Genomic DNA, 16791 nt, shown 5'->3' with positions numbered 1-16791 from the left:
GATGTGGAAGAGGTATATTGTTAAGAGTAACAGGACTTTGGTTTATTAACTTCAAATAGATCAAGGAGCACTTGCAACAGAAACATGCACCGATTTCCCTTAAGTCAGAGCATTCTCAAGTCTTTATATTCCTGCCACACTGCTCATCTCATTAGTCAAGCCTATGTCTCGCCTCAGTAGTGTTATTATCCAGCTCAATTGTAATCATTCTAATTTGTTTAAACAATTGTTTATTGTGTTTTTTTTGCTAGTAAACAACTTTTTTTTTTCAATTATTGAAGGCAATAATATAGTTATGAATAAAAAAATAAGAAATTATTTCGATAATTTTATATCTTTTTTTTTTTTTTATTCCCTCACTAACGAAGGTAGGAAAGCTTTGTGTTTTGAATAAACTTTGGTTTGGTTATTCCAAAATACTTTATATGTACAAAAGAAAGGGTATTTTGGATTTGATCTGTCTGATGCTGAGTGTTTTTAAATATCCTTTATTATAAGATGAATAATTCAATTATTTATGATTTCAAACATATCATTAAGAATATTTACAAGCTACAAGTTCTACCCCATAATTGAGGAATAAATACTTACAGAATATTGTTTGAAGAGAAATTCGGACCCCTCCCGGTGATGATTGCCCTGAGGACGGACTCCCAAGGGCCTGGGCAGCCGATAATTAATAAGAAGGAGCGTAGTATCCTCTATGGCGACAGGAGGGAACGCCTTGGGGCTCCTGCAGCTGACACCTCCTATTGGCCCTTTATCGGTCCGCACCTTTTTCCTTTCAACTCGGCAAATTAGACTTCACCTACAGCAGGCCACTCCACATTTGATCTTAGCTCTTTGAATAAAAACTGACGGTCCTTTTAAGAACAATTTTCCTTCTCCCCGTATATGTTTAAACATTTATTAAAAAGCTCAATTTAATATTTTGAAATTACAGTCTTTCAGTGCCCTTTCAGAGATTTTTTCTTTGAGATACATAGGTGAAAAAAAAGTTATAACGGCAAGAAAAGTAATTAAAACGTCAGTTGAGTTTAAAGAGACGTCAATATCAGAAGCTTTTTTCATGAGTTACAGGATAGCATTTGTAGTTTTATAAATTATATGATGAAAAATATATACGAAATTAAAAATTTATATTTAAAACACAGTTAGACATTGCACAATTACCTTGAGACCTTATTTTATTTAGTAAGCATCACCCTGCCCTGTAGGCAATACAGGCGTGCAGCTGTATTTAAAAAAAAATTGAAAACAGTAGTTTGTTATTCTCTTCTTGTCCCTCTTCTGTTCCCTCTCAGTTTCGTGGCCTTCCAGGACCCAGACCTCTTCGCCCTATGTTGATGTAGGCTGGGCTCACAGAATTCTAACAACAGTACACAAAATGCAGTTCAGTAACCAGCTGAGAGAAATCATTCTCCATGAGAACATATAGTCCAGTTTCGCTGAGCAATGCCTTCCAAATATCAATCATGTGCTCAGCAGTTTCCGGAACGCCACAATGAGGGCATAGGGGATCAACATCCTCCCATGGCGATGAAGCTTAGCTCGAAAGCCCCCATGCTGCGTCAGGAATTGGGAGACCCTGTAATCTGGGAGGACCCACTTTGCTTTTTACCGTGACCGGATGATGGGAAAATACTTCCTGAAGGTATCCATTCAGGGTTATCACCGCCGGTCCCACTCGCCCATCGTGATATAGATCAATCCTGGGCAATGGTTCTCCTCAATTCGCGTCCAGATATTTTCTTGAAAGCTTGCTGAGGCTTCTTTTTTGTACGTAGATTTCAAGATGTCTTCTCGCAGGAGGGGGTCGACAGAAACCCCTCCTGCTAAGACTTACACCATCTCATGAGACATACTTCAGTAAGCTCCAGTTACCCTCTGCTGAAACGTCCCCATCTGCTTTTCTCCCGATGTGTAAGGTTACCCAACGAAGCGTTACCTAATAAGCTTATATTTTGTATTCCTCATTCTCCTTGTTTCTTCTTGCATGAGAATTTCCCATTCTTTAGGATCAAATGTTTTACATTAGAATCCATAGAAAGAAATTAGATTATACTTACCTCCAAATTTTTTGAAACCCTGCCTTACTGAACACCTAAAGGATTAGAAGAACTACTATTAATAATTTCAACGTTGTAGGTATTGCCACTTCTGAGATGTAGTGATCGCTCCGTCAGTAGGAGAGTGGTATATACATATATATGTATATATATATATATATATAAGGCATTCGCCCGTGAGGTATGGTAACTGTCGAAATGTAAACTTTAAAGCTGAGGTGCAGGTCTTTGCAACCTTGGAACTGCGGAGGTGGCTTCTGGAAGGTCGACTTTTTTAATTTCTGTGGCGGTCCTTCGAAATATAAACGGCCCCCCCACCATGCTTAGAATAGGTTGGTTACATGTAGATAACCCCCTATATGTCAGAAATGACTAGAGAGAGAGGGTCATAAAAAAAGCGTTAAAATAATTATTTATTATAAGATTTTGTCTTCAGCCTGGTATCACTAACCATAAATTAATACAATATTATTCTCTAAAAAAAATAAAATAAATTCCTTTAGATTCATTTAGTAATTTCTGAAATCATCCTTAAAAAATCTTGGGTAAGAAAATAAAGTCATCTGTCAACCCAATTTCGAACCCTCCCTTCTCATTTCGTGATTCGCTATGTATAAATCTCTTTGTTAAGTAGGTGAATTTGGAGAGTAAAGCAAATTATGACCTTTCTTTCACCATACTCATTCATGTTATTGAAGCTGAGCCATACAACTAGCTCTGAATACTGATCTACAGTAAAGCACCGCAAGCTGAAGAATGGCCCTGCTCTGCGACGACAGCCGAGGAAGGCGCTTGGCTATCGAGTAAACAGCCCGTACTTAATCTGCCCCTAAGTGCGCACTCAGACCCCCCCCCCTTCCATATTTACAGTTCCCGGGGGCATTAGAGATAGCTGTTCCTCCGCCACTTACCAGATAACTCGTCGATGGTAGCAAATCTTTATTCACTTTTATTATCTTTATTTTTCCCCTCTGTTTCCTCCCTCTCTCCCTTAGGAACCTACTACAGCAGTTTGCTTTGGCTTCACCCTCCTCCTTACTCTCAACGACTATTTCTTTTTTTTTCACACATCAAATGTTTTGTCTTTAGACTGAAAATCTTGGAATGTTACTAACTTGAATAGTACTTAACCAAAAGTACAGACAGGTTCGCAGTCAGTTGAGTGCGAACTCTAAGAAATCGAAACTTGGTAACAAGAATTTATTGTTTTACATCAAACACTATACAACTTATTTTTGTATAAGATTAATTAATTTAATAATGTTTATTTAAGTGAAAAAGCAACATATATACTTATAAATTAGCCTACATCGTGAGTATATGATAGAAGTACGCAATAATATAGATCGAATTATTATTATTACACATCGAAATAATTTTGTTTTTATATATATTTGTTCAATAGAATTATTTACTGTATAGACTTTTGAAATCAACTCATCCAGACCTTCGAACGAACAGGGCCAGTAATTTTTTCCCTTCTTTCCCACCGCGGAGGCGGATTTAAGTACACCATATAAATTAAGTTGAATAGTGGTTACATTTTAAAATAAACAACATCGATGTATAGACAATGTAAAAATAAAATTCTATTTTTTTAAAGTACTTCTAGAACAGGATGAAGATGAGGAAGATAGTTATATCTTGATTAATAATAATAACAATAAAATTGTTATAATAGATAATGACTAATATAATAAATAAATATGTACATATTTTATACTTTATTACAGTAAATTGGTCTAGACCTTCTGTTGAAGATAGGGCTGACAAGGTTGACAGGTAGCTGTTTCTAATATTTTCAAAATAAGATTGTTGAGAATATAAATGTTAAATTTAGGTTTTATTATCATTTAGTTAGGAATATTCCCATAAGGGGATTTACCTTATCAACAGTCTCTTATGCTTCCTTCTACAGTATAAAGTCTTATTTCTTTTTGCACCAGCCAAAGTTTGTAATTTTCTTCGGTTGAAGAAATCCAAAGTTCGGCTGTCTTGGCACAGAAAAATTAATGTTATAAATTTTATTTTTATAAAAAATATATATGAAGATGTCAATACTAATCTTTGATGTTATCTTTAATCAGTTTGGTTGTCTACATTTAGAATAGCTACGTTATTGGTGTTTATTGATGTAAAATACTAGCATTAAGTAAAAAAATTACGAATAATCAAAATGGCTGAAAGAACTTGAAAAACAAACAGAACTTGTATGTGAATATTAGTTGTCAACTGTTTTAATATAAATTGTTAATCGAAAAAATACTTTATTTAATTTTGATAGTTTGTTTCATTGTCTATCTAATCTTTTATAACTAACACACAAATAATTTGTAAAAAATTGGAGACAAATAGTTAAAGATGGTTTTTGTTTTTTACATGAGGGACACATGTACCGCATGCCCCTAAATATCTTACAAGAGATCATGTGCTAACTCCAGGATTAACATTCTTGGTGCTGAAGGGTCTCAGTTCTTCGATCTTTCAAAAGGGATGGGTCCAGGTTCATAGGTTTTCCCTATTAGCTCTATCGCATTGTTCATGTCGGAGACTGTCTATTTCTATCTCAGTTAGGTTCTGTGGACCTAAGGCTTTCAAATCATGTGTTTCACCCTAAAATGACCTGCCTTTTCTCATATCAATTTTAATCATTATTTTTAAAAATGTTTACATCAAATGTGGAATATCACTATGAATGTTATTATATAACATATATCATTAACTTTAAAATAATGAGAAAAAGTTAACCATGGATAATATATATGAGAAGATGGTTGGTGGTGCGGTCAGAGATGAGTTAAATATTTATTTATTAGTGCCAATGTTTCGGCCAGAAATTGGGACCATATATTCTTATGTTATATATTATTAACTTTAATTTTTATTAACAGATTATCAAGGAATATCTCTCAGAAAGATTTCTTAATCGTTAATATTTTTTTTTATAATTTGAAGTATATTTTTAATTGATTTGTGAGCAAGTAAGGTACACCAGTCATAAAACATAGTAACTGAAATTTTTCATAAGATGAAGCCATTGGAATCACTGGAAAAATCTTAAGGAAATTTGTTTTCTTAAGATAATAATAATGTTGGCATCTGGCAAATGGATGTGGAAGAGGACTTCAGAAAGATTAGAGTGACTGGCTAAAGATGAAGAGCTCTGGATAAAGAAAGGTGGGGTTGAATTGTCCAGGAGGCCAAAGTCTATCTTGGAGTATTGAGCCTAAGAAGTTGAAGCAGGGAATAATGTTGATATTAAATTGTGGTAATTGACTCCTGGGCCCTGTTTCAAAATAAAGTACAAACTAATAGTATTAGTCTTGCAGATTTATCTCGATTCAATTACACTGAATTGTACGATAGTAACTTGTACTTTATTATTTTTTAATTCCTGTAATATCACTAATAGTCATCCCTATCATGAAAAAAATAAGTATTAGTATTATTACCACACTAGTTTCTACACTTGTACTATGAACTAATACTATTAGCTTTCATTTTGAAACAGGGCCTTGGTTGAAGGTAAATCATTGTTATTGACAAATAATTTAACATAGTAATAGTTTTTATTTTATCAGTTACCATTTTTTATAAGCGAACACTTTAATTGTCACAATTCTAAATTGTAACATGGTTTTATATATATATATATTTATTACTTCTAGACAATTTTTTTCTCCAAAAAATTCTCCAAAAAGGTTATTTAATTAATTATAGTTGATTTATTGCAAAGAATTATCTCTGACCCCATTCCCAACCATCTTCTCATGTATATCATCCATGTTCAACTATCTTCTAATCATTAATAATATAATTAATTTATAATAAACATTAGTTCAAAACTCAAATGTAATTACGAAATCGATTAAAAATTATTTTCACTTTGTTAAATATGAAAGCCATTAATCTTTTGGACTCCACGAAAAATTTTATATTAAACTTTTTGCATAACTTATTTAATGATTATACAAGAAATTTAACATATTGTACAAATGCTTGAACATATACAATCAGTCTTTTGGATAGGAAAGCTAAAGTAAAAGAAAAAAATACAAATAAAAAGCTAAATTTCATCTAATAATTATTATAGTAAAGCAATTGAATAAGAAAGCTCAATAATAAGTCTTTATCATATAAAAAATACTTTACTAAAATGTAAACCTGCCAAAAATTTAGCAATTGATTCATTCTGATAATTTCATTTTAGGGTGTAAATATTGGAATTCATGCATCATGAACTGAACATGAGAGGGTGATTCGTTGGTCTCAGGTCACATGTGTTGAGTAGTCACTGGCATCAATCTATGATCAAAACAAAGTGTTGACTCTTCTTTCTCATAAATACAAACAGTAAAGATTGAGGTCTTCATGGATCATTTTCGTCAAGCCCTGCAATATCGCACCAAAATACCATGTCACTAAATTTTCCAACTGGAAAATTCAAAGGAAAAAGCCAACCTTGTGTCCCATGGCCTCTTCCAATAATATTCATAGGTTCATATTAACATTTTTTAGTCCAATAACAATTAGTAAAGCCTTTATTTATTTATTGTTCTTAACCGCTTTATAGGACACATTATGTTGAAATAAATGCTACTAAATTTATCATGGACTTCTGGATTTATTATGTATGGTCATAAGATTACCAGCTAGCTTCCTTAAATGTAAAGTAAATAATAACTGCTTATTTTCTCTGAAAATAAAATAAATTACTATTACCTGGGTATATATAGATTGTCGTGCATGTATAACTAAAACAAATTTATGATTATTTGTAGTATATGAGTGATTTTAAAGTTTTGTCACAGTATTAACTGTGATATTTTGTGATCTAAGAAAATTTAAAAGTCTATTTTTTTAATGTACATTGTCTCTTTGATTTCTCTTGAACCATTGTGAAATTAGCACAATAATTACAAGCGATCATTGAGATAAGAATTAAAAAAAAATCTTAAAAATTAGTGAGAATCTGATAGTGAAGAGGATAGAATTTTGGAAATGATAAGAACTAGATTTTCACAAAGTTCAATGTATTTCCAACAATAAAAACATAATATAATATCAATTAAATTGTAAATCAGATTATTATTTTAAAAAATATTGTAACTTACTATCTGCTACTACAAATTTCTTTTATTAATTATTAAACATTAATAAAAACAATTACATTTTGAAAATGAAACATGTAATAACAATTATTATTTTGAAGAATAAGTTTTGTCCATATTAGTTAAAGACTGCTACTTGACTATGAGAAAAATTTCCTCATTAGCTGAGGACTTATCACTTAAGTTGCAAGGTTCGAGTAAGACGCTCTTGATGAGTTTCTCTCGTCCTGAATCCCTCTCAACTTGTGTATGGTGGGCATTATAATATTTTAGTAGCTTAGCACTTGAATATATGAGTGTTTAAAAAGGAAAATGTAAGTTGATAATGTTCCATCCTTTTCTGTAGGAGGGAGAAGGATAGAAATTTCATAAAAATGATTAAAGGGCAAATGAGTAAACAGAAACTAAAAAAATTGATTATCATATGATATTCTCATATCCTAGTGCACAACCTCAATGTCTAACATATAGTTTATTTACATATTCAATTTAACTTTCTGTTGAACTAAAGAAGATGCAAAATCCTGCATAGTTCTAGATAAATTGATATCACTGAAATGATTCTATTTGAGGGTAATCAAAATTATTCTTACAAAGGATTTTTTTAATGCTGGAAAATTGCTGATTGACCATGTGTAATGATAAATGGAATATGGTCCGGGTGCGGTAAAGTAAAACTCAAATAGTAATAACTATTTTAATTGAGCCAACGTTTCACCCCACGTTGCTGAGCTTCCTCAGGTCTGTTTTGACAGAAGCCAAAGTCAGAGTGAATTTTTTAATAATTTTGAGAGTAATTTTTTAATACATTTTTTTTGAATAATTAATTAAACATGTCCTCTCACCCTAACAGGGTTCCATTTATTCATTGTAAAAAGAAGGAGAAGCAGACATTTTTTTTTCATAATTGTTAAGAAGTTACAATGAGGTTTTTATATGAATAAACAAATTCAAAATTAAAAGAAATAAGGTCCAATTATTGACATACAAAGTTTAAGTACCTTTTATACAACCCAGTTACAAGTCATGACCTTCTCCAACCATCACAGTCTTGTGCTTATGTTATCCAGCTCCTGATTCACAGGATATTGTCAGAATCTCCTGCCACTACATCGGATCATCTCAGTTCTGGTCTCCCTCTCCACCTTGCTTCATGAATTGACTTTTTAGCAGCATTTTGGGCATTTCTTAATCCGCCATTGCCTGATAATATGACCTGCATATCTTAAACACTTCAGTTGCATTGTTCTGACATTAAACTCCCAAAAGTCATTGTAAAACTCCTAGTTATTCTATCTCTTCTATTCTTTTCCAACTTTCTTACCTCCGGTAATTTGGAGGAGAACTTATCATGATCAGATGATAAAATTGTAAGGTTTTTTTTTTCAACCTTAGGTATTATCCATTACTCAGATCCTTTGTTTCTGGGGCATACACTTTTATAGAGGAGCAGGCTGGTCTGAAAGTATTCATCTGTTAATATCATGCATTAAGTCATCATGAAATTTTCATAAATTCAGGAAATTCAGTTGACTTATTCAATCAATACTTGTGACTTTTTCTTTTTTTTATGAGCAATTTTACAAGCAAGTCAGATAAAGACAGCTATCAATAAAAACATGTTTGGTTGTTGATTAAATTAGTTTGCATTTTTATCTATAGTTTACTATATTTAATGTTAATGAGTATTAATTTATAGGCAGTTTTAAATACATTTAAGGTTCAATATTATTCTGCAAGAGTTTTGTGTTTCATTTGAGTCAATTGTTGATTATATGAACTGCTTATACTAAAGAAAAGGGTATCCAAAAAATTTAAATAAAAATCATGAAAGTATGTTTCAAAAGCATTCATGAAATATATATCCTTCATTAGAATAAATACATATAATATAGTACATACATGCACCACACAACTTATCACTCTACTTTGTTTTGAAATTAATCCTTGGTGTTCACTATTTGTCCAGGACTCTCAAAGCCTACAAAGTGGAGTGAAAGGTCAGTTACTAATAAATATTTTTTCTGGTCTTTTTGTCCCTTACAGACCATTGCCCTGACCATCTTATTACAATTATCATATACTGCTAATTAATAATTTTCCGACATGCTTTTCCTTAAAGCATATGGCATGCTTAATGATTTTGAGTTAATTAATAACCACCAGCTTAATAACAAATGAACATCATTAATAGGAACACAAAAGAAGTATATTAATTTATATAAAATAGAAAATAGAGTAGATTATGATAAAAAAATGTACTCAAAGTATTATCAACAGGAGATAATTTTAGTTCCGAATTTCAGAATCAAGACAAAGATAAATTAATCATTGATCTAGAAAATGTAGTTAAAATATGCAAAATTAGAAAAATTAATTGATATTTAGAAATATCCATTCCAAAAGTGATATTAATATCGAATCCAAAATTGAATAAAAATCTATATTTAAGTATCTTTTGCAATTTCAATAACAATAAGATTCCTATATCGATATTTTGCTTAAGATAAAATATCAGGGCCTGGTATATCGAATTTCAGATATTTTTTCATTATATATTGATTAACTATTTAAATATTTTTATATATTTACGTCCCTAACAAAGATCATTTTGAGGGAATAATTCATATGTAGTAAGGGGAAGTAATAGAAATAAATTTATTATAGTGTCTTTATATCACGGGGGAATAAACCTTCAATAGTAGGAATAATTCTCCTCTTTCTTCCTTTACCAATCATAAACTATAGATTTTACAATAGAATTCACTTTAGACACCTAAATCATTTATTGACCAATGGCTTGAATATTATGGACTCCATTATTTTGGAAATGAAATAATCTCGATTCGACCAAGAAAGATATATGATTACGAAAGTAGATATATAATTACTAAAATTTGATATTATTATGGAACTACGTTTAAGGTCCTGTTACATATATAGAACAAAGGCCTATACTAGATCAATCTACTCATTTTTTCATTAATTAACATCAGTAATATTATGCAGTCTTCAAAATTATTTATTTGTCATCAACCTACATAATAGGGTACCTTTGTTTTAAAGATGATGGTTCTATTAATTTTGAAATCCAATCAAAATACTTGCACTCTAACATGTTGGCCACATTCGATATAACGGCACACTGTTCTTCTAGGTTTTGGTTTTCTGCAAACCCGAGACGGTTTAATGAAAGCAGTGATTCAGTAGCCTTCCTTATTAAACTTCTTGACCCCATATAGGCCTCTAACCGACGTCATATTGTTCAACAATGAGGGCCCCAAGTGCAGAGATAAACAAGAGGGGAATGGCTAATATTGCTTTCCTCAACGTTAGTATAAAATTTTTTTTTTATTGTTTAATACTACTGTAGTAATGTGTACAATTATGAATTGTTTTTGTTTCCTAGGTTTCAATACTTGATACTCCTCAAGAAGCTTGGAATCTTTCGTTTTTTTTTAGAGTCAATGCGTTTCTTATTAATAACTTTTAACGTAGGTGAATGCGAAATAATAACCAAACATTTAAAAAAGAGTTAACTAAGAAAAAGATATGGCATATTTAGAATTAATTATATGGTTGAATATTAATTACTTAATTTGGTATAACATTAATATGAGACATTGATAACATTAAAGTCAACGGTCAACCAAGAGTAGGACGACGTTCCCGGACCCCGCTCCGAAGTAAAACGAGTTATACAATTTTATAGGTAACCAACCTATTCTAACCAGAGAGGGATGGTCGAGTTTTATGGACCCGTCACAAAATAAAGGTCAACCCTCCCAGCCAGAAACGAACTATAGCTAAGGTGGAATCGAAGTTGCTAAGGTGAGTTCCTCAACTCACTCGTCTCAATCTGCCACTTTCTATACAACTTAACCACAATTTAATATATTACAGTTATCTAGACTATCTTTCAATATATTCTAGATACAATGTAACAACATTGTGCCTTAATATCAGATATGGTCGACAGTTAGACCCCATACTGGCCAAGCTGCTGACACAGAAGGCAGATACTTTATTTGATCTATCAGGCATGTAGAAACTGATATGTATTTAATTTGTCTCTGCTCAAAGAACAACCTAACGAAAGTTATCATCGAACCTTAACCGTCATTCCATCGGAAGCTGTAATTTGTTATATACAATGTTGTATGTAATATGTTCTTGCGCCAGTTCCCATGGAATTAAAAACATTTAGAATATCCTACATTTCCTTCTAGACCCCAATAACTTAAATCTCATTTGTGTTTCTCAATTAATCCACAAAACTATTAGTTCCTGCAAACTGCTATATTTCTCTGCATTATTTTTTTTTTTTGCAAATCCCCACTTCTATGACCGCGGAAATACCCTCCTCTCCCTGATTTACTTTATATCACCCAGCTAATGCAATATTCATTTATTAAGTTTTAACCACTAAGACATAAAGTAACATAGCCCTAAGCTATTCCTTCTTAATTTGTAACAAGTATATTTCAAATCTTGATGGAACATTTTGTTTTACAATAAAAGTAAAAAATCTTAAAGATTTCTCTGTTGGATGAGTCTATTAATTTACATTATGTATAAATAGTTCTAGAGCAGTGGTTGCCCTGGGATGCCCCAAACTCTGGGATGCCAGGAGTGCCACAAACGAATCCCACTTTCGCAACAAAATTTTTAAAAAAATGAGAATAGCAAATGTAGCATTCCAACGTTTACTAAACACAGTATTTTCTTTTCCTACTCATTCAACCGATCTTAGGATAATTGTGTCGAGAATATTTTTTTGGCCCAACAAGGGTGCAGCGATTTGTTTTAGCCCAACAAGGGTGCAGCGATTTTTTTAGCTGAAGAAGGGTGCCGAGTCAAAAAAAAGTTCGAGAACAGATGTTCTAAAGGATCCACAGAATTCCCCTTCCAGTAGGATACTCCATACCTTCCAAACCGTCCAGCTTTTTCTTGCCCCCCGAAAAAAAGTGATTATATTTTTATTTGGGTCGCTCATAGCTCAGTGGTTAAGACACAGTATTTGCCAATTTGATGTCTATTGGCGGTGTCGGTTCGAATCCGGCCTGGGACGTTGACTTTTTTCATTGAGTGGCGGTCCCACAAAATTTCAAAACTTTGACCCCCAACCATGTTTAGGCAGTATAGGACTCCAAAGGGAGTCTTGGCCAGAAATAAAAAAATATATATATTTTTATTTATTGTTAGGTTCATAGTTGATATTCCAAGATGCGTAGTATTTAAAAAAAAACTTTGAAAGAACTTAGAGGTTCATTGGAAATGAAAGGCCTAGAAATTTTAAGTTTGGAGAAGAGAAATGATTGACTACACCATTTTAAGTTCTATGCCTCTAACGCCCCCTCATTTAAGAATTAAATGAACTTAACAAACTTATTAACTCCAACAGGAATTAGAATAGCCCTGCCCAACAGTGGAAGGCAAAGAAAAATTTCAGCTTTTCAAGGGAAAAAGGAGATGAAATACAAGCAGGCAGTATTTCGTGGGCCCACTCGTGTAGTTTATTAAATCACCGCTAGGGCAGGTAATGCCACGGCCAGTTAGATATTATTTACGGCGGACAAAAGGCGGGAACGGGGGCGGCATTGTTGTAAAAAGCCTTTGTTCTCTACGGTGGGACAATGACGGTTCCCGCCTTTTAATTGCGGGTTCCCGCCCTTTTGTAGCCGAGGAGAGTGAAGGGTGGGGGTAAGATAGATTAATGTTCACCCCGACCCCTTGCGGCCATATATCAAACCCTCCATTAAATTTATAAGAACCGTCTGTTAGATTTATCTTGGGCGCGCTGAGGGGTTTTAAAATAATGAAAGCGGATGAAAAAGCGACACAGTTTTTCTCTCTTTTTTTTCTTTAGGATCTCTCCCACAAATTCTCGATGATTCAATGGTCTCAGTTATAAATGAAGTATTGTTTTGTTTTTCTGTGTTTTAGCAATTTAAATATGACATTTGTGGTTTCATTTGGACCAATGTAATACAGTTTATTTCTTTCAAAATATACATTTCTTTACAAAGTGGTTGAAATGATTTTCCTTTTTACAAACTAGTAAAAATGGTTCGACAGGTGTAGTTTTAAAAGTGAGGAGTTGCTTACTATAAATTAATAACAATATTAATGTTTAAATAAAATAATTTGTATTCAAGCCTCAATCACTCTTTATTATTATTACAATTATATTAATATTACAATTATTACTTTATATGTCCAACGTTTCGGCCAACCGGGCCATCCTCAATGAAAATCTTAAATAAAAATTTACCTCACATCCAATAATTAAAATCTTTTTAAAATAGAAGAAAAAAATATTGTGCGATAAGTGAGCGATAATGGTATTAGGTTAGTCGGTAATGAAAAGAATTAAAATTTAAAAGGAGAAGTGACAAACTAGGTTGATTCGACTAAATATATTGACTTAAGGAAAACAGCCTGGAAAATGTTTAAATAAAAAAATAAACAACAATAATTAACAGAATATATAAAATAATAACAAAACAAATAAAATAAAACCACTTGTCATATCACAAAACATAAGATTACTTCTGATGGTATAAAAAAAAATGCACTGAGGACTTAAATTGAAGGATATCTGAGATGTACGATGGACGGCGGGATCGGATAACTTGATAGAGAAAGGAAGCAAGGAAATATTTACGACGGAAGGAGGGGTAAAGCCACTTCAACTCTTCATAAAATCGTGTGACAGAGACGTTCCTGGGGACCCCAAAGATGAATCGTACAAAGCAATTATTTAACCATTTCAATTTTCCTTCGAGATCCCCAGGGACACCCCCGTAAACCACACAGTAATAGTCAAAGTGGGGGAATATTAAGGAAGTAACCAGGAGCCTGCGGGTTTTAAAAGGAAGTATGTGACGAAAATAATTTAAACGCTTCAAGGTGGAAAAGGTACGACGGGAAATATCGGAAACGTGGTTTTTCCAGGAGAGAGTTTGGTCTATAGTGACACCAAGGTTTTTAACGTATGGGTGGTTATATACGTAAATATAACTGAAAAATATGTTATACTGAGATAAATATGCCTTTTTCGAAATCTTGTAATCATGTTATTCGGAATTCAGCAAAAATGACATATTGAAAAGCCTTACTTAAGTATTCTGAACTAATTTAACAATGTAAAGACCTATATTCATATTAACTTAACAAATAATAATTATCCTAACCGTTCCGCAATATGATAAAATAAATGAATACCACCCATTGGCACTTTTCCTGAACGGTCGACCTCACGTTAGATGGATTATTGCTATCTTATGTTTTATTAAAATATTATTCCTTTGGGAATAAATGGCCTGGTAAAATTTACACGGCCACAACGACGAGCGGTTCGATTGAAATATAAAATATGCAGGGGGCGATATCAGCTCGTAGATTATGCAGAAGGCAATGAAAAGACCGACGCAAATCACATCCGCGCTGGGGTGTCCGACGGAAGCTTTATTCCTGCGGGCCTTCTAGATTTACGGCGGGGCCTATTTCCTGTTTTTTCCCCTGCCCCTTCCGACAGTTTATGGATCGTGCACTGGCAATAAAAGATTAATATTATAGGCGGCCATATTTAAGGGAGGGTCAAGGAATTAGAATTTCTTTCATATAAAAAGGATCTAATAAAGCCGAACTGGGGAGCAACACCTTCTGGGATATATATCTTCTTGGGAATCGTATTGTCCCTAGTTTGGTGTATAGTAGAGACCATAGTAACATTGAACAAATGGATTTAGGAAACTTATTTTTACTATTAATATAATAGGTAATATATTATTGTATAATAATCCTAGATCCAATGCCAAAATGGCGTATCTGAAAATATCTGGGAGGATTATATTTGAAGAATAGTCCAGTCAGATTAGAAAGAAAATAAGAAAACTATTAAACCATTAAAAAAATTCAAAAAATTAAGAAGCAACTTTCCGTATATTCCCATATTTGGCACTACCAGGATATTATGTCCTCAAATGTCCAACGGGTCAAAACCTCAAAAGGTTAAACGCATTCGGGTTAATCGGGTTTAAGTGAGGTGTTACAGTGGAAGTGGTAAAAAATGTATATTTCATCAGTCTTATAAAAATTTTTTCTGAAGCATATAGTTCGCGAGTTATGAAAGGAACAACTAATACTTTTTTTCGTACCCTTCATAAAAGTATAATAAATTATTAATATATACATTATCCAAAATATGGAATATGCATTCTAGTGCGTCTAGTATACATATTCCATATCTTATGTATGTAATAATAATGTTATTACACTGTTATGAAGGGTACGAAAAAAAAAAAAGAAAAAAGGAAGGGTTAAAAAATGTGTATTTCATCAGGCGTATAAAAAAAAAATCCTTTTTTTTCTCCTTAAATCTCGACATTTAATGTATTTATAAATGAGCTCAATACAAAATTAAAGTACAATAAATTTCCGACATAAGTGATTATGTACTTACTTTTCTGAACCAAGTAGTTTCTGAGATATGGGAAGGAAAGAGAATTACTACTCTGGCTAATCAATAGCATGCCTCGATTTTGCCTGGGAATGTTATTTTTTTTTAAAAGCAATGGGCTCGATATCTAAAAAAAGGCTTTATTTTGAAGAAATAGTACATGGTAGAGTAATGTACAGAAAATGTAAAAATAGAAAACCAGGCTAAAATCAACAAAAGTAGGAAATAGGAAAGTAGGAATGTAGATACACTACTTTGGCTTTAAAGCAACAAAATTTGGTTTTGCTTTGTACTGAAGATATTAGAATAGATATTATAGGAAGATTTCAGAATGAATTTAATACTCTTAAATAGTTGAAATGACTCAACGTTTTGTCAATGCAGGCACCATCAGGACCGGTAACATAAGATCTCATTAATGAAGAGCAGATATCTCAGCAACCTAAAACAGTATTAAATAAAACAGTTTAACATAACTAATACACAATCAGAATAATGAAAAATTTTTAAGGATGGTATACTTCCTCCATTTGACATGTATTTTTTAGGCTGGTGATGTGAGATCTGCTGTCTGGGGTTTTCTATTATTTACGAAAAGCTTTACAAGCTTTAATTAAAATATTCTGTTGCCCCTTCAGTTAATTAAGTAAAAGTGTGCCATGGCAACATATTATTAATTTTTTTTTTTATATTTGGCATATTTAACGCACTAAAGTTTGAAATTTATAGATCAGGTTCCTTACAGAATAAAGAAAGCAAAGGCTATTAAGTTAAGGTGTGTTTTTATCTATGTATTTAATTTTTCAAACTATGGGTCAAAGTTTATACGTGCTTGGGGAAATTTAGTACTGCTGCCTAAAATTAATTAGAAACAGACGATGAAAACAACCACTAGAAATAAATAAAAAATTAATTGAATATTTTTTAACTGAAATCAAATGAATAAACCTGTTTCCCTTTCCAAACTCATGGATTTTCTCTTGAAATATAAGTAGAAGTATATAAAGTATATAGAAGTATATAATTTATCAATACTTTAGTTAGAATATCGTATACGCCCTTGTTAGTCTCATTATTGCCTTCTAATTTTAGAAGAAATAGTAATTTAAAATAATATATATATACACATATATATATATATATATGT

This window comes from Halyomorpha halys, unplaced genomic scaffold (genome assembly GCF_000696795.3).
Source record: "Halyomorpha halys isolate HHAL.00 unplaced genomic scaffold, Hhal_1.1 Scaffold708.1, whole genome shotgun sequence".
In the NCBI taxonomy this organism is placed as follows: domain Eukaryota; kingdom Metazoa; phylum Arthropoda; class Insecta; order Hemiptera; family Pentatomidae; genus Halyomorpha; species Halyomorpha halys.
The sequence above is the reverse complement of the archived record's forward strand: the minus strand, read 5'-3'. Positions refer to the sequence as shown.